We start from the raw sequence: 18,944 nt of genomic DNA, 5'->3' as shown, positions 1-18,944 counted from the left end.
AATCCAGTTTGTAAATATGTCTAAGGACACGTGGATAACACAAAACCAAACCTTATCTGTGCTGAATTAGACAGTAATAGTTTCACACCAACCTCCATTGTGCTGCCTAATTACTGGCAAAGTGTACTGTGTAGTCAACACCCAAAGCATGACTGGATGAGTACTTTCATGTTAACATCTTTAATTGTGAAAACATGGATTGGAAAACCTTTAATATAATTTATAGAGTATTTCTCATATCCAACCCACCTAAGCTACAGTTAGAACAAAGTTCAACATACCCAGGGTTTCTTTCTGTTATCTGAGCCCTGTATGTGAAGCTAACTTCAGGGTTAAGGTTAAGGTCAATCACTTCATACCTGATGATAATTTAGAATGCAAACCTAACCTGCAGGGATTGAAATCACCACCTACTGACCAATCAGTTCTCCAGAAAATAGTGTTGCCATTCCAGAAAGACTTAAGACAATTAGATGGTCTAAAGTTATTAATGTAATGTCTTTATACTTTCCCAATGAGCATGAGTAATAAATGTCGATTCTTCAATGCAACCTTATACCTTGTTTTTTTTCTTTTTTTCATTGGCAGCAATGGAAAGACCCCACTGAGTTTTTATAAGGGAACCATAGATTACAAAATGTCATTCTGTGGCACTCTCTAACACAAGTTAATGTCGTTCACATACATATAAAATAAACTGTTTTCCCTTCAAATGACTCTGGACATGAAGCGTGGGCTGCAGTCTGTGTTAATGCCCAGGGCCACGTCTGATTTGGATGAAAACGATCAATTGACCCCCGGCTTCAACACAAGCTTGTGTGCTAGAGACAGAGCTGCTGATCTCTGTGTGGTGAGGCAGGCCGGTGACAGAGCAGCACCAATCACAGCCGAGGGTTTAATGTGACTCCTAAGTAACAATTGCACTCTTGTCCTGTGTTTTTCAAAGGCAGGTAGAAAAGAAATAAAAATTCATCTTTATTTTATCACTGTACAAATATTTGATATACTGAGAAATGTGCAAACTTCATTGAAAACCCACCAATATCAGAATTTTACTTTCTCCCACACACTGTTGTCATAGTCTCATGAGAGCAGGGACTTTCTTATGTTCTCCACAAACTGTAGCCATCAGTATAAACAGCCAGTCAGACTCTGAGCTTACCACATGGATTGGTGTAATCCACCTCTGTACAGGCGCCAGAGGACATTGTGCCATGTACGCCTCCCCTATGGCCTGCTTTACACTGCTGCTGGCACGCTGCTCTTAATCCACTCTCTGGGGCACGCACAGGGTGAAAACATGACGCCCACCCTTTAGAACTGCCATTAAGCCCCCCTTTCACTTGATTCTATTTTCCAGTGGGTCAGCGTTCAAATTTGATTTCATGCACTGCACCACCAATACTAGCTGGCAGTGGCGTTAAAAGCCTTGGAGATGAAGGAGAGATTATCAGACAGACGAGAGAGCCAAGTTACGCTGACCTAATTGAAACCACAGAAGCTCTCTGGTCTCAGCCACCTCTGTTTACTTAAAAACAAATGGCAAGTTCTAATAAATTAACACCCGGCGTGACCTATTAAATCACTAGAGATGAATTCAGGCCACGGCCGAGCCAGAGAGTCAAGAGAACAGCTGCTTTAAATAGACACAATTAGAGCAGACTCTTTCTGCTACACAGCAGCACAATGCTTCCATTAGTATGTCGGGCTGAATTTCCAAAGATGGCCGCCAAGAGATTACTGCTGACACATTCCTGTAAACTGTAAAAGATGCATCGGGCCCCGGCTTTTTAGGGTTTTGCCAGTCGCAGCCTGGCAGCCAGCACCGAGCGCTGCGGTGCCAGGAAAGAGAGATGGCTGTCCCAGTGTGAGGGTTTCCAGCCAGGCAAAATGGAAAGTCAACCTGCAGCGTGTGTGTGTACATTACAGACGTGCATGTTGGTAACAGCTCCAAGAAATAAATAAGCATAGAGCTGACTGACAGAGCAAGAATGATCAAACTTCAGAATGCGTTTGATATGGCTGTGATCTAATGCCTGTCTCACACACACACACACACACACTTACCTCCCACTGTGCTGTCTACCGTAAATCACTCATCTGTCTGTAATTCATCGCTCTCATCTTATAATTCCATCCGTACAAATGTGGAGAGGGCCAATGCTGCGCATCGCTGTTTTATCCCTCGTCAAGCCTTGAGTCAGATAGTCTTAATAAATGGCTGAAAATAAATCACATTAGATAAGAGTAGCAGTTGGTTTTCCCGTTCCTGGGTGAGCGTAAACCATTAGTGCTATTTAGTCTTGAATAGCGAGCCGTAATAAGGCTTTAAAAAGATTTCTAGACATACAAGATGAAGAGCAGAGAGTACATTTAACCATCTTAAATCAAACCTGCTCTGGAATGTCACACTTCACATGCCTGTTGAACATTGTTCTCTAGTAAAACTTTGAGGCATTACAAAGCCCGTAACCCCTGTTTTGGTATTTGGTAAATGGCTCCCTGTGATGTGGTTTCTCAATATGAAAACAAGAGGAGAAATATTAAAGAAACTGCTGTAGCCTATCTGACTGTAAGTGATGCCATAATTGGAAACAGCTGTTCTCAGATTCTCTGCTTCTGAGGTAGAGGGCTGATGTATTAGGATTCAGTGGTTTTTGCTTTGATGCCACACACATGCTGGCTGAGCTGGGTGTGTTTAGTGGAATTACAAAAAGGGTCACAACAGTAGTGTTAACGTTCATGCTGCTCCCCATTAGTTACAAGCTCTCTTTGGGAAAAACTACCCAAAATGTACCTGAAAACTGACGCTGCATTTAAGGTATTTTCTCTCTGTTTGCACTAATTACTCGTTACTCGTGGCCAATGCTGCTTGTAGATTTTAACACTGAATGCCCCATTTTTCATTCTGCAAGTTACCCTGAAAAACTTCAAAAGAAGCAGACACAAAACTAACCATTTCTGCTAGTCTTCATCATTGTGATATAGTATTTACTGATACAGAGTAACGAACACTAGTTTTACATTACTAAGTATCCATTGTGAGAAAAACCTGGCAACATCAGCCTCAACTTAAACACTGACTTCATAACTTTGTAAAATAAAATTTAACATGTAAATTATCCAATTATATACATTTACTTTATTTTAAATTTTAAAACTAATTGTAGCTATTTTTTCCTCAACCTAACCAAGAAGTTCTCATAGATAAACTTGATCAAACATTCAGTTCAGTTCAATTTTATTTATATAGCACCAAATCACAACAACAGTCGCCTCAAGGTGCTTTGTATAGTAGAGTAGATCGTACAATAATACATACAGAGAAAAACCCAACAATCATATGACCCCCTATGAGCAAGCACTTTGGCGACAGTGGGAAGGAAAAACTCCCTTTAAACAGGAAGACAATATCAAATATAAAGTTTCATTACATCATTCTGCCCCACAAAGCTACAATTCTGGTTGTTGGTCTTTATTACTACCAATCAATATGTCAGCATAATCATTAGTGCACTCATTTGTTGTCTTTTCTTTACACATCTTTTTGGCTCATTTTCAATGTTTCTTGAACATTAAGTGATATTTGTTACTGTAACTTGGTTTCTAACAAAAAACACTGATATGGAGCAGGCGCCTGACTGGCTTCAAGCTGGACATTTCCTGCAAAGACTTATGGAAACAACCTAATGAGAGTCACTGCAATCCCCAAACAAGTTTTACATGTTATGTATGATCTGACATTCGACCATGTGACGTTTGCTCTCATGTCTGCTCACATGCCTGATTGGTGGAGTGCTGCAGAAATGGTCCTTCTGGAAGGTTCACTTCTTTCCAAAGAGCAACACTGGAGCTCACCTTCCTGAGTAAGGCTCTTCTACCACAATCTCTTAGATCGAACTGGGAGCCAGCTCAAGGAGCAGTACTGGTGGCTCCAAATTCCATTTACAAATGATGGAAGCCACTTTGCTCAATGGGAACTTCAATGATGCAGACATTTTTCTGTAACTATCCCCAGATCTGTGCCTTGATACAGTCCTGTCTTGAAGGTCTGTAGAGAATTCCATGGAGTGGTTTGTGCTCTGATGTTCACTGTCAGCTATGGGATTATATGTGTACAGGTCCAATCATCTGAATTTTCCACAGGTAGACTCCAATTAAGTCGTGGAAACGTGACAGATGATCAGTAGAAACAGGATGTTGCATTGCAAGGCAAAGGCTGTGAATATTTATGTACGTATTATATCTATGTATATGATGAACAGAATAAAGGTTTTGGAGTCACCTAGTCAAAGTCTGGACACTTAGGCGTGACCCTAAACAGGTTGTTCGTCCTCTAACGCCCTCTAATGCAGCAAAATGAAAACAATTCTGCAAAGAAAAGCGGGCTAAATTCCTCCACAGTGTTGTGAAAGAGTCGTTGCCAGTTATCACAAATGTTCAGTGGCAGTTCTTGCTGCCAAGGATGGCACACTTAGTAGGTTTAAAAGCAAATAATGCTTGAATGTGAGCATATGGACCAATCAAATAACCAGTCAACTAGAAACTGTCCTAGATCACACAACTTTAATTTCCAATATGATTAAAACTCTCTGGCTCGGGTATAGTTAAAAAAAAAATTATTTAACTTGTCAATCAGTTTTTAGTTGACAGATTAAATTACAATGGGGCAGTGGTGTTACCCATACACAGTATCACTGAAAAACTGAAGCCTAAATCTATGTCATCGGTGATTATTCTGATTTGATTATCCTGGCCATATGCTATCAGTATGTGTATATATATATATTCTCTTTTGGTGGTGGTGGTGGGGGGGTGGTTACAATTCCTAACCCTTTTAATTAAAATAAGTTTACATCATTAAAAACGGGTTTCGTAAGAAAATTAAGTTTAGAACTAGGATTAACAGTAACCCTATTATTACATATTATTATTATTATTATTATTATTATATACTATATGTATTTTCTATCCTGTCCTAATTCCATGTATTATTTACCCATGTGTGCCCATCACCCTCATGTGCTGCTCTTTTTTCCCATTGCTTCTAGGAGGAGCTAAAATGGCTCTTTTAATGTTGAAGGTTGCCGACGCTTGAGAACAACATCTGTTTTGGGGCATAATGAGACCCCTCCCATTTTCATGGCCCAGTATGGCAACACTCGGCTAATCTCAGCTGTGGGCATACAGCGGGCATGCTGTGGGCCCACTCTGCTTAGTGTGAATATCCCACACTCAGCCCACTTGGGGGTCCCACTGGGCCCCATCTGGCCCAAACGCACCCTGCATTTAACACCAGTAATGAGCCCACAGTTGGCTGCCAAATGTGGGCAGCATTTTCTGACCATAGTGGCCCCACATGGACTTCAACAGGGCATGTTTGCTGGGTGTTGGCCACTGTCTTGCTATGGATTCTAGCTGACGGTGGCACATCATTAATCAGGATGCTGGCATGTGTCTTGTAACTATGTACTGAGTTGCGACTGAACATATTTGAATACAATATGCTTTCAAAAAGGGAAAAAAAATAGTTAATGTGGATACAGGGTTGGCTAGGGCAATGCGTTGTTAATTAAATTTGCACTTCAGCCATGCTGAAACACCAAACAAACACACTGATTAGTCTAACACCTGGCTTTCAGGAATGTGTGTAATAATCGGCATTAATTCTGTAGAGCTTGACAAAGTGGAACGAGGTTGCTTTCTCTTCTTGTGTGTTTTGAAGGCAGATAGCAGAGTTTTACTTTCCTCCCATAGCTGATGAAGAAGTCGTCCTGGTGGGCTAAACTGCAGGAAAACCAGTCTGCAGCAGTGGCGTATGGCAGTCATTATCTCTCTCTGTGATTAAAAGGACCGTCCCCCCGACTCAAACCCCAGCCTCTGGCCAAGCCACCAACCACAGATATTTCTCCTGGTCCCTGTGTACTACGTGATCATGTGTGTACTCTCGACTCTTGTGGTCGGGCCAGTTTACATATGGAGACAGAGAGGTAGGTCTGGAAGAGAAGGGCGGACGACAAGTGTGGGAAAAGTGCAGAATAAAGACTTACAGTAGAATGGTCATCATGATATCTCCAATCCTAACCTTAACTCTGACCATTAACAATCAGAATTTTTGTTTACAGTGATATACAAATTTATTAGACCATCGTCAAAATATTTGTTACACTTCTATAATGGTTAATCCACCAGTATGCACAAGCGCTTTTTAATGATAAAATATAATTACTGTTAACAAATTTAATGTTTTGCAAAAGACCAGAAAAAATAATAAAGTACATCATTATTTTTTGAATATGATGGGTCAGTTACTGGGTATAAAATGTGAATTTAGTTCATTTCTCAAATCAAGAATCGATTTTTTTTAAGCAAGTTTAACAGATTTTTAAAAATATATGTTCATTTTTCCAGTTTTTATGAGAGGTTGTCTAATAAATTTGGTAAGCACTATATATGAAATGGTTCTCCCATGTAGAGGTACGGGAGCATTTTTAGACCCAAATGGAAGACGCAGGAGGCATGAGTCAAGTATTTAATGCTGATTAGTCCGAAATTCCAGGACAATCAAGGAAATTAACCAGAGAATCAAAAATAAATTAATTGATTAAATAAATAAAGTTTGCATAGCACTGCAAACATAACCAAAGGCATCCAAACATCCACCAGCAGAAAAAAAAACTTCCTTTTCTTCACGTCTAGTCTGAATTCATCCACCCAGTGAGAGGTGAAACTAAACACTTAACTTTTAGCCAACAGAATTTCGACTGAGTTACTATGTAAGTATGTAGAATTTCGAATAAGGACATAAAGTATATCATCTCTTACATCTCTGGCTCCTGTTTCCTTTCTCCTGTCTTTTTCCCTGTTGTTTTCCCTGCAGATATGCTGATGGATGTTAGGATGTTACGATCATGACTCATAATGAAAATTAGTCTGTGGTGCACATGTGGTAACCTCTTATGTTGTAAACTGTTTGGGTGTGCTAGAGAAAAGAGACTTAACCTCAGTATAACGGGGGTTAAATTATTAGATCTTAATAATCCACAAAGTAGTTCTGATTGCATCTTAAGGACATCTGCCCTGCCAGCTGATTGCACCACTGCCTCTGTACACCTACACGGACTTAAGCTTTTTGGTCTTTTGAACCACCTGACTCAGTCCTCATTTACAAAATGCTCTACAAACACTAACATTACAGCTAATGGTTGAAACTCCTTTTTCAGAGCCGTAAGCCAACGATGAAGAACCACTGATGACCTGTGAGGCGGAGAGTAAACGTGGACATTATATCCTTGTTTTCTCTTTTTTTTTCAACATAAAACTCATAGCTACAGTATATTTTTTATATGTTTCACGTTGTTTTGACCTGCTGTGAGTCTTATGTAACAAAAACCTGTGAGTTTCACCAAAGGTACTCAAGGCTACGTCCACACGTACACGGGTATTTTTTTTAAATCCACACGTGCAGTTTTGAAAAAATATCTCTGTCCACATGTAAACGCCCAAAACGCAGTCAAACCTTGTCAAAAACATGCCAAATCCTAGCAGTGTAGAAATGTTGGCCAATCAGAAGTCTAGAAGCCTGGGAGAGAAAGAGTAAACAGGGTTTTATGCAAACCTGCAGTACTTCTGAAAAGTTGTGTTTTTCTGGAAAGGCAGCTAATTTTGTGATACTTTTAAAGTGCCTTCATCATTTCAAATGTTAATACGGTGTAATTATTTTATGTGTAGTTTTTTTTTTTTCCTGTGTAATAATATTCAACATTGCTATCAATACATTTTTCAATGCCTCTGCAAAATGGGTTCAAACACATAAACAGCTGTGGGATCCTGTTTGTCCGTGATTTGGAGAGCCCAGCGCTGCTCCCGATGCAGGGAAACTAATTTTGCAGGGAGACCTACCTTGGCACTTGTGCAGGTGAAGCCAAAGGGAAGATATGCTTCACCATATTTTCCTGTCTTTGGCTTGGAAGGAAGTTGGTTTGGAAACATATGTGGCGATGCTTCATCTCCTGATTTGCGTTTGTGTGGGAGCCCCGTCAAGAACCTGTCCATGATGCTAGCAGTGTCCAAGCGTTCTTTTTTTTTTCTTTTCATACCGCGCCCCCCCCCCACACAATGGCTCTGCGCCCCCCTAGGGGTGGGCCCCACACTTTGGGAACCTCTGTGCTAGAGAGTGTTTTAGAAACTAAACATTGTTGGATTTCGATTTAAGCCTCAAACAATCTGAAACTACAGTCCTCTGTTAAATCATTTTCTGTATAGGAAAGATCGGGTGTTTGTAACTCATGAGGTAGAGCAGGTCAATAATTGGAAGGTTGGTCGTTTGAGGTACCTTTGGGCAGGATGCTGAACCCCAAGTTGTATGAATGTTAGATAGAAATCACCTCAGCCAAGTGCGTGCATGAATGGGTGAATGAGGCATGGTTTATAAAGTGGTTTGAGTGCACCGGTAGAGTAAAAACATATATGAAACAGTTTATTTACCAAAGATGGAAGTTCACTAAAAGGTTGTGAACAGAATGTTGCTCCTACCCATATCCCTAACTTGAGATGGAATACCAATGATATGGTAAATGGTTAATATTGAATTGTGTTTCATAAGATACAGTTTGTACTATAAAATACTATCGTTCTTGTTTCTTCTGTACTTTATTTCATGGCGACAAAGCTCTTTTTTAACCCTCTGAAGTCTGACCCAGCAACAGTAATAACCTGGTTTAGAGGAAAAACTGAGGTAAGTCACAATTACTATTTTCTTTGTTCCCTTACCTGTGAACTACTGTTGAAGAAATTACATATGCTGACGACATAAAGTTAGGGTTAAAGTTAATAGTGATGATAGCTTTGTCCTCAGATGGTCAAAGGAAAAATTAGTTCTTAATTTGAAAGTTGAAGCTAAACTAGCTGCAGAAATGAATCTAACGTGTACCATTCACTGTAACCTTGTCTGCTGCTCTGTCACTGTTTGTAAAATGACTCCTTTGAAAGTTGAAAGTGAAGTCTTTTGCCTGTGGTAAAAAGTTTGGTTCCTTGAACATCTGACTCAGTCATTCATTCTGTCAGAACAGAATGACGTTCAGAGTAGAGTCCTGACTTTCTGGGTTCTTCTTTTTTTAACTCCTGGATTCTCGTTACATTGTATCACACTGCATGCCATCCCTTTGAATGTGGCCTTGTTCTGTAACAGATGATGTTGAAGCATTTTGAGCCAAGACCAACACAGGCTGAGATGTGAGACATGTTGCATGTGATACCCTGAGATGGCACATGTTTGCACCTCACCTAGTTCAAGAAATCCCCCAAAGACAGCCACACTGCACTTACACACACACACACACACACACACACACACTTACAAGGTAACCGGAATATGCATGTTTTCATATTTTAAATATAGTTAATCATGAGATATGGATCTGTCACTGCACTGTGACAGGTAGCTCACATTCAGACAGTTGAATTTGTGGCCTGAGGGGTCAATAATAGTTCACCCACTATTTCTGTTATATAATGGTGTGTCTGGCACTCCATGATGCAGGTGTTGCTGTGCAGCATTTGCACTGATGTGGTCTAGATTGCCTGTGAAGCGCCCAGCCAAGACTGCTACCGCAAGACTCGTGTTAACCCCTTCCTGTGTGATACACAGCCAATCCTGACTGAACACACTCCACCTAAGGTTCCTGGCTGAGCTGTGTTTGGCGGTAAAAGCTCCAAAAACTCTCCATGCAGATTCTCTGTTCTGCTATGGGTAACTTCATTAGTATGTCTGAAAGCTGTTGGGTCCAGATTACCCTCCTCTACCTGCTCAATGACAGTCTGTGTGTACTGCATCATATTAAAGGGTCTTGGGAAACTGGACATGAGGAGGGCAAAATGAGCAGCGGATCTAAAACACTATCTGCAGCATATGAACAGTACTGCTGTAGACAGTGAAAGTCAAAGACCTGACACAGAATCTGAGAGACGCGTCTGATGATTCCCTGGAACTAGTCTCAGTGAAAAGATGGCTGCCAAGTACCTGTTCCTAAAGAAGAGACACAAGGAGAAAAGGCTGGGGTATGCTAAATTACACAAGAACTGAAAAGGTGTTATGGAACAATTAATATTGGAAACATGTTTGTTTCCAATTGTTTTTTTGTTCCAATAGTAGTGCGGAGGAGATCAGTAGAGATTACTGTTATACACCTGTGGGAATGCAACTGAACAGACTGGACCTTTACATAACAATATATGGTTTTGTCTCATTGTGCTTGATGGTAAGCTGTGCAAGATTACTGACAGTAAAAAATTGATCTCGCCTGCTATTGTAACGCTGGTAACGCTGCACAGTAAAGCAGCGGCTGGCACCGCAGCCTCATTGCAGGAAGGTATAAAGGTGTTGGTCCTCAGACAGCTTTGCAAGAGTGTCGAGGAGAAAGAAAAAACAGTTTTTCACGTTGAGCCAGTTTCAAAATTGTCTTGCAAAGTCGTTTTCTTCCTTTCAATATCTCTTCATCAAGTGTTGCTTTGCGTTTGCGGCTGCTGATTAGATCAACATCGAGGATTTTATGTTTTCAGTGCTCAGCGCTGGGGTAAAAGCTGACACAAGTGTGTGTATCTGTAAACATGAAAGCATGGTTGCTATAAGACAGAGTCAAAATTACATCAAAATGTTCAGGTTTTATCCTCACGTCTACTTCAATTTCACATTTACACCATATTTAACCTAATTTTAGTGACATGTTTGCGCATCTCTTGTGTCTTCTACATCAACAGAAAATTGTTCAGTGGGTTCATATATAGAGGACAATTTTTCAAAAACACAAGAAAAACTTTTTCACCTTTGACATTTTATCTAAAATGAAGTTGTTTAAACAGACAGCACGTCTCCAAAACAGCCAGTCTCTTTCCTAGTGGGAACATTTTTCATGGCAATACTAGCACTACAGCATCTATGCTCTAAATACAAGGCCATAACTGAGCAAATTACATCAGTTTCCGATGACTATTTAGTTGAAGCACGTTTTTTTCACTGGGAGACTGTTGGTGTCTCTGATTCATCTGTACTTTAATTTGTTACTGCTTCTTTTGCTGTATTTAGTGCTTCGAGTGCTCGGGTAGAGTAGAAAAGCAGTTCATTTAACCTTTTTTAGGTGTGTATTTTACTTCTTAGGTCTCGGCATTCAGTACAGCTGACTCGTTTCCATAAGTCCGAGTCCCGGCTATAAACTGAAAGAGAAGATTTTTAAGGAACTATGGATGCTGGCCCACATTCTAGTGGCCAAGTCCTTTTGATTGAGAAAATGCCATATGAGGGAGAACATCAGTGCCTTGTATGCACTGAAATAATAAGCTGACCCAACCGCCTCTTTTCTCTGTGCCTTTGAGCACTGGCCAACCATCTGAATCCACTCAGTCCCAAATGAGCAGCTTATTTTTCAAAGTGTCTCTCGTTTGTGCTAGCTCGGCACCCTGGCTTGAGATGGGAGTGGGGGGAATAAGGGTGAGGTGGGGCAGCAGTGTCATCTTAGAGCATGTCAGATTATCCTGTCTGTCTTGGAAATCCTTAGATGGGTCAGATTTTCCCTAGTGGAAGGGTATGTGGTGGGAAAATGGGCAGAGAGTCTCTGCGAGACCTCTTAATCCACATTCTGCTTTAAAGAGGTGATATGTGATTTTATTGTCACTCCAGGCCACTGGACTAAATGAGAGTCGAGCTTGGTACACGCGTTTTTAGGATTTAATGTGTTAGGTAAAGGATACAAAAAATGCCTAATTTCCATCGTTAGCTCCAATTAACTTGTTTGTACTCATTTACTACAGTAGCTGATTAGTTGTTAATGAAAATTCTGTCTTTACCCGAGCTTGAATAAGTACTTTTAATTAAATGATTAGTTCTTTACTGTAAACGCTGTCATACTTAAGAAATCTAAAACTTTGTTGTGCACAATGTTTTGTAATTTTCTTAGTGAATGTTTGAATGGACTGTTTGATATTGAGCAGGGTCTATGTGTTGTCTTTGTTGGACACATCTTGCTGTGAAGTATACTTAAAAACATGCTGGATATCCATGAAATAGTTTCTGTATCATTTAAATACGAGCTTTAACAACCATCAGGACACATGGCAATGTTAGAATGTGACTTTCAACATACAGGAAACAGTGATAGCGCAGAGCAAAGGACTGCTGATGAGTTCAGCATCCCTCAGAAATGAATCACTTCCTTTTATTGCTTCTAATTTTGATAAGTTCTGATATGATGACCCCCAATTATTAACCTGCTAGCGTGTGGTGAAAAACCTTTTAGTGGCAGAGTGCTCTAGGTTATGTTTCAGATGCAAATGGTGTTACCATGCTTTTTGTCCTTGCAATTTTTCTGTCCTAATATTTCCATCTGGGTGTCATATAGGTGAAAATGTCATATGAAAATTTTCAGAAGATAAACAACAGATTTACAGGAATTTTCTCTATACTGTCCACAATGGGAGCTGACCATTAGAATTATGACAGCAACTATGAACCCTGTAGTCTGGTGGTCAAACGACCTTTCTAACAGCAATTCTGAGGGTTCTCCCCATAAGCTCCGAGCAAGATCGTTGAAACAGAAATTCAGTTCCACCAGTAAGTGAAGCCCTTTGTTGCACCTGCTGCCCTCCCAGAGACCTCTGGTATTCTCGTGAATGCCCTAAAGTGCAGGAGAGATGTTGAGAAGTGAAAGTATCCCTCATTTGCAGGAGCCACTTGACATTTTTTAAAGGTTGGTGAGGAGTCAGGATGGCAAGACAAAATGGTTCCACAGAAGACACTGTACTTTAGTGCTTCTTTAATCTCCTAATGTATCTTTCATTATGCCATTGTATCGCACTGTTGAGCTATCACGAATTACCAGACAGACCCCTTTTCATAGGACACGTACTGTACACTGCTCAAAAAAATAAAGGAACACTTTGAAAACACATCAAATCTCAACAGGAAATAAAATCATGGTAGATGTAGACTGAAGTGTTTGACCTACAGCCTTCAGAGGGCTGACTTCAAAGACACCCCGAAAATCAACTTGGAAAATATGATGCCATAGGCTCGTCCACTTTTTCTGAAAATGACTGAAATGAAAATAAGTGAAAAGGCAGCGAACGTCCAAAGAAAAAACTACAAAGCCAGGAGAAGTATTGCTCAAGACCACTTAAAAAATAATACAGCCAAAGTAGAAAAGTTCAAGACTTTTGGATAGCAGTGTACTTTCTGCACAAACACAGATACCTGTGCCAGATAACACACTAATAAAATACTCGAATTTTACTCACCAAAACGACACCATAAATTCTTCGATGTTGCATATCAAACCTATTTTGATGTCACATGGCTACATTTTTAATACTTTCTATAGTTATCGGATGAGATTACAGTTGTTATGAAGGAGGGAACTATGCATAGAGCCCAAAACTGTTGAGGAGGCTTCGTTGTTCATAGCAAAGCTCAGTGAAGTTTGCACGGTTCTGCTGAAAGGACAACAGGCGGAGAATCCTCAGCAAGTCATAAATAACTGTCAGCGTGTTTTGCCAGCGTTGCCCAAGACCTGTTCACATTTGTAAATCAAGTGCATCTGGTGACATCATTGACCTCAGGCATTATGATTGGCGACGTGAGTGAAACGTTGACACCAATAAATAAAGTGAAGATGAACACAAAAATGATGAATCAGTGGAGATCGTGGCTTGGAAAGCTGGCTTTTGAAGCCCGACCAAATTGGATCAGTATGTTTGGGAAAGACGCTCTGTGCCTGTGGTTCGCCAGGCGAATGATGACAAAACAAGGCCATTTTAGACACTGAGAGGAGAGGCCTGTGAAACGTCTTGCTCATAATGCTAAAAACAAGAACCTGTTGGACTGATGTGAGCTGTAAACTAGCTGTACTGTTTGTGAAGGTGTGGCTTTCATGAGATCCATTTCCACGGGAACGGCAGCGGAGCGTTGTTGTCGCAGGACTGTGAGGTGTTTGTGACCAAATCGTGCTCATCGATCATCGCTGTGTATTTGGAAGGTCAACGGGTCGCTCCCATCAGCCGTTCCCCCCGAACCCAGCGGGTGCTTATCCCTTTTGACTAAAGTCTGAGTCAAGTGGCTGACATTAGAATAACAAAGGCCGGCGGCGGCAGATTGGAGATGGCCAGGTTCACAGGTGCTGCTGCGGCTAAATCCCGCCGATACGGCGGGGAGATTAGAAGAGTCAAAAGTGATCATGGGTAATTGGTTATCTCACCTCGAGCACCTTGCAGGGTTTTATCCCCACGTAAGCCTCCTTATACCCTTAAGTGGACGGCTGCTTTGGTGGAGATGGAGGGGGAGGGGGAGGCTGAAAGTTTCGGAGGCTTTGAAAGGTTCATTTGAGAAAGTGTGAGGAGTTGTGGCTTCTGCGTCTGTATGATGAAAGAGAAGGGATACAGTTATTCCAGCTAGTCTCTCTCCCACACACACACACACACAACTGGATCCACTCCGGGGCTTCATGTTAGTTTTCATTATCAGCTCTTCCTCTTCCCATAATTGAGCACAATACACGTTGAGTTGGGCTTGGAGTTCCACGGCAAGAGGATGAATACATCATTAACCACGACTTTCCACACAAACACGGCCCTCGGTAAACAGACACGCCGGCTGCCTTTCCACTCTCGCAAACTATAGCCGTAATTTCACGGAGGCCCCTCTCGCCCGCCGGTTTGAAAAACTTCCACAAAGCCCATTTAATTGGTAATCCCAGAGACACAGAGAAGATGATCGGAATTAGGCTATATCGTAGCGCCTTAATGAAAGGAGTGTTTTCCGTCTAATTTAATCAATATTAGAATATCTGCCAATTAGCAGCATTATTTTACTTTGCCTATGAATATCAGGACCCTGCTCGTTTATCACGGCCTCATCTCACATACTGGTTGCATTACAAATGTGATAACAATGGCTGATTTTTGATTTTGCAGCTGAGAAATAAGAAGACGGGGTGGCGTTCTAATTACACTCCATTCAAAGTGTTGATGAGGTTTAACTGGCAAAATTAATTAAAACTTTTTTTCTCCCCTCCGTTCCCGGTCAAGATTAGAATCATGACGTTTGGAGTATTTAATCAAAAATACGTTTTGCAATTAATTAGGAGCTCATCTGCATATGTTTATGTTAATTTGAAGGAAGGCATTTCAGTCACGCGTCTTGAACAAACCTCATCACAGAGGTGTTTGTTTTTCCTTTCTTACGTTCACCTCAGCACACTGCACGGGACAGTTTGAGCAACGATAACGATACGGCCGGATTAAATCCTAATCTTAATTCTCTCCCCTTAACCTTCTTTACAGCCAAAGATTAGTGTCGCGTATCTAATTTTCCTCGGATTCGCTCATTACCATACTTATCTGGCAGCAGGGCCTTTTTAATTGGAGATACACAGGACACAAAGTTTGTGAATAGGTTTCAGATGCTCCAGACTTGAGAGGGATTAGGCCGAGTATCTGCTCTCCACTCAGCAACACTGGAGCCAGTTTAGACACTCTGATGAAGAAAGGATCGAGCCTCATCTGCAAGTTTCTCCCTCGTTCTCCTCGTTTTTCCTGCGCTGGCATGCACAGGGAATATGAGAATCAATTAAAGGCACACGTAACAGAAAGAAACAGTGTGCCTTTTAGTGCTTAGGTTAATGGTGAGTTATTATATGAGTGACTCTGTGAACGTTGCTTAATTTCCCCCTCCCTCCCTCTCTCCCCTCCCTTCCTCTCCGTCTCTCTCCTAACTGTGGTTAATAGCTATTTTAAGAGCAATATGATGTATTACTCAGGGCTCTCTCAGGGGAAACCCAGTGTGTGTGTGTGTGTGTGTGTGTGTGTGTGTGTGTGTGTGTGCTGGGGTGGGGGCTGGGGGGTCTCCTGTGCTGAATCTGTTTAAAGGCTGTGGTGATTCCACCATCACACTCGGCCTATTCCAGCATTTACACACACACACACACACACACTCACAAACTGTTCATAGCTGTTTTCAAACCAGCAAATATGCTCAAACCCACAGGTCACAATGTACCACACACTGTCTTCAAATATACATTATTTTATTCTTGCTGCCAAGAACATTAGCTTTATTATCTTGGCAGCAAGACTGAAGTTACATGTTAACACAAATGTAGTAGTTTGTCTCTGTCCTTCCTTTAGGTGTTTCCTTTTCTGATGTCCTCCTAAGGGCTCTTTGGCTTCTACGGTCCACTATGTGTGCAAGCTAGCTGCAGAATGGTTCAGTCCTTAGTTAACGAGTGAACCATGGGTTAATTATCAGTATTGACCTGACAGCCAGAAGACTGAGCCGCAGCTAATATACCAGCTCAGAAAGTTAAATTATATTTAAGACTTTCTGGTACATATTTTATTTGGTCATTTTTTAAAATAAATTGAAATACACACTGAAAATGAAAATGTAACATCTGTAATATTTGGTTGGGGGTGAGGGCTGGGGTTCAACACCACCAACGCTGACACCGTCACTTTCCCAATGCTGCTCATCATGCCCTTTTGCTGCTGAAGTATTTATAGCTACATTTCTTTATCTATACTCCATACTGGTGCTCAGGTTGTTGCACTCTAATTATTTGAATTACTTTATTACTTGTTATTCTGTTTTTTTAATTGTTATTGTTATTTTATTGTTTTCTTTTTGTTTTATCTGTTTGTTATTCTGTTTCTTTTCGCGCCGTGTGTACATTATTTTGTTCCACCTCATGTAAACATCTGATGTGAATGACAATAAAGCTTCCTTGAATCCTTGAATAGTCTTTATCCTACAGCCAACACTAACAAGCAAACTAGTTATTACAGTCTGGTTCTTCATCATTTTCAGGTTTTACCCAGTGTATTAACGGATGTACAGATTACCTGCCAACATAAGAAAGAATTGTTTTCATTTTAAATCATTTTAAAACCACTGCAAAGTTTGGTCATGTTGAAAATCATTTTATAGCTACAAACAAAGACGAGAAAATATATCAAAAAGCAAATCCTTCAAAGACAAAGGAAAAGTGGTAAAATTGTGTTCCACAAATGAAAAATAAAATAAGAATGATGGCCCACACCCACTGTAGCAGTGTTGTGCACAGGTCCAGTTGTTCAAATATTTGTTAGAGAGTTTGGATAGTTTAGAATAGCACAAAGATTTTAAAGGTGAGGACCAAAGTTCAAAAGTCTCCAGCCCCCCAAAAACATCAATAACAACAAAAATCTAGTAGCCTTAAGAAAAACAACATAATGAAGGATAATCAATAACTGATGATTTGTAAAGCACACGGCGTCTGTACTGGACAGAGAGAGCCACAGCTGCAGTAGAGTTTCTGACGTATGCACTTCATCCTGTTACGCTGTCATGGAAGCTTCTTTCTGATGGCACATATACACTTTAATGACTCTGGACTTTGGCAGAAGTAGCTTCAGATCACACTGTGTTGTCTTTGAACAACAGTTTTTTGGTGGGATTTATTTGCAGATTGTGTCTTTTTAGCCACAGACTGTCTCGGTGACACTTGCTTCCTAAATACTGTCCACCTCTGTGTTTTTGTGTTCAAAGCAGAGTTTAATAATAAAAATGATAATAACAGGAATGCCTCTGCAGCTGTAGCAAGTGTGATCCCAGCCTCAGGCCTATCAGGAAACCTCACAAAGAGCACTGACCACAGTCCAGATAACAATAGAAGCACTCTGTGGTTCAGAGTGAATTATATCATTGTAAAATACAGGGTTCGATATGAACAATGAAACACCGTGGATGTAAAACACATCCCTTTAGCAGTGACACCGTCAGTCATGCATGTGTACACACTGGGCACAGATGCATTCTCATACCAAAGTGGGGAACCCATGGGCCCAGCTGTTTGCTCCCTGGGCTCCACTGGACACGTCTGCAGGCCCAGAGGTGGCCCCCAGCAAGTGTGCTCGCTGCAGGGTGAAGACAGCCCCAGAGGTCCGGGAGGGTTGAGTAAATTATCAGCCTAGGTGTGGGTAAGTGAGTACGTGCACGCCCACAGTACACGCCACGTCTTTGTGACAATTATGTTTTACAGTAAAAGTGTTTACAGCTCGTGTATGCGTGTGTGTGTATCCCGTCTGATCAGGGTTTAATGACGGCTGCAGCCCCAGTCCCAGCCTTAGTAATGAATGAGCTATTACCTAATGAAATTTGAAGAATGCTTGGCAGCGGCAGGGCCGAGTTGGCACCGCGCACCAGGAGACGTTCCAACACACAGCAGCGATGCCATCGTGTTTGGGACTGGCGTTTGTCGTTATGCGAGACAGGGGCCAATGTGTGCTCTGCCCTGATTGTTTGAGTATACTATCATTAGCAGGCTGGCTTTCAATGAGGCTTTCATCCCTGAGAAGTGTTTTTTGAATGCTAACCAGGGCTGTGCTGGTCAAAGGCTTTCTAGCACTTCAGAGCCAATTACATGACTCCTTTTCTCCTGCTACACTGCAGTACTGTAACTGTAAGCTGCCTTTCTTTTTATTGAGGGAACATCGTATAAAACGCATCCAATAATGCAAAGAAAACAAAGTTTGCAACTGTTCATTTTTGGGGGAGGCGGGGCTTCTGGTTTCCTACAATGTGATGATGGTTTAAAAAATACCTCCCCCTGCTGCGCACGCTTACATTCACATTCTCCCGTGTTTGCTTTAAAAGGGCCTTTAATGTTTCCACAACTGCTCGAGAACGTGTGTGTGTGTGTGTGTGTGTGTGTAAAAGGGGCGTGTGTATTTGTGCATGTGCAGTCGTTCACACGCATCCACGTGAATGAGTAATTGCATACACCGAGCATACTGACAAAAGCGCACTGCACACACACACACACACACATGCACGCCATGAGAAATGCCACACACATACTCACGTGCACACACACACACACACATACGCATGCACACACACACAGAAATGCCACACACATACA

Source organism: Oreochromis niloticus, linkage group LG19 (genome assembly GCF_001858045.2).
Source record: "Oreochromis niloticus isolate F11D_XX linkage group LG19, O_niloticus_UMD_NMBU, whole genome shotgun sequence".
In the NCBI taxonomy this organism is placed as follows: Eukaryota; Metazoa; Chordata; class Actinopteri; order Cichliformes; family Cichlidae; genus Oreochromis; species Oreochromis niloticus.
The sequence above is the reverse complement of the archived record's forward strand: the minus strand, read 5'-3'. Positions refer to the sequence as shown.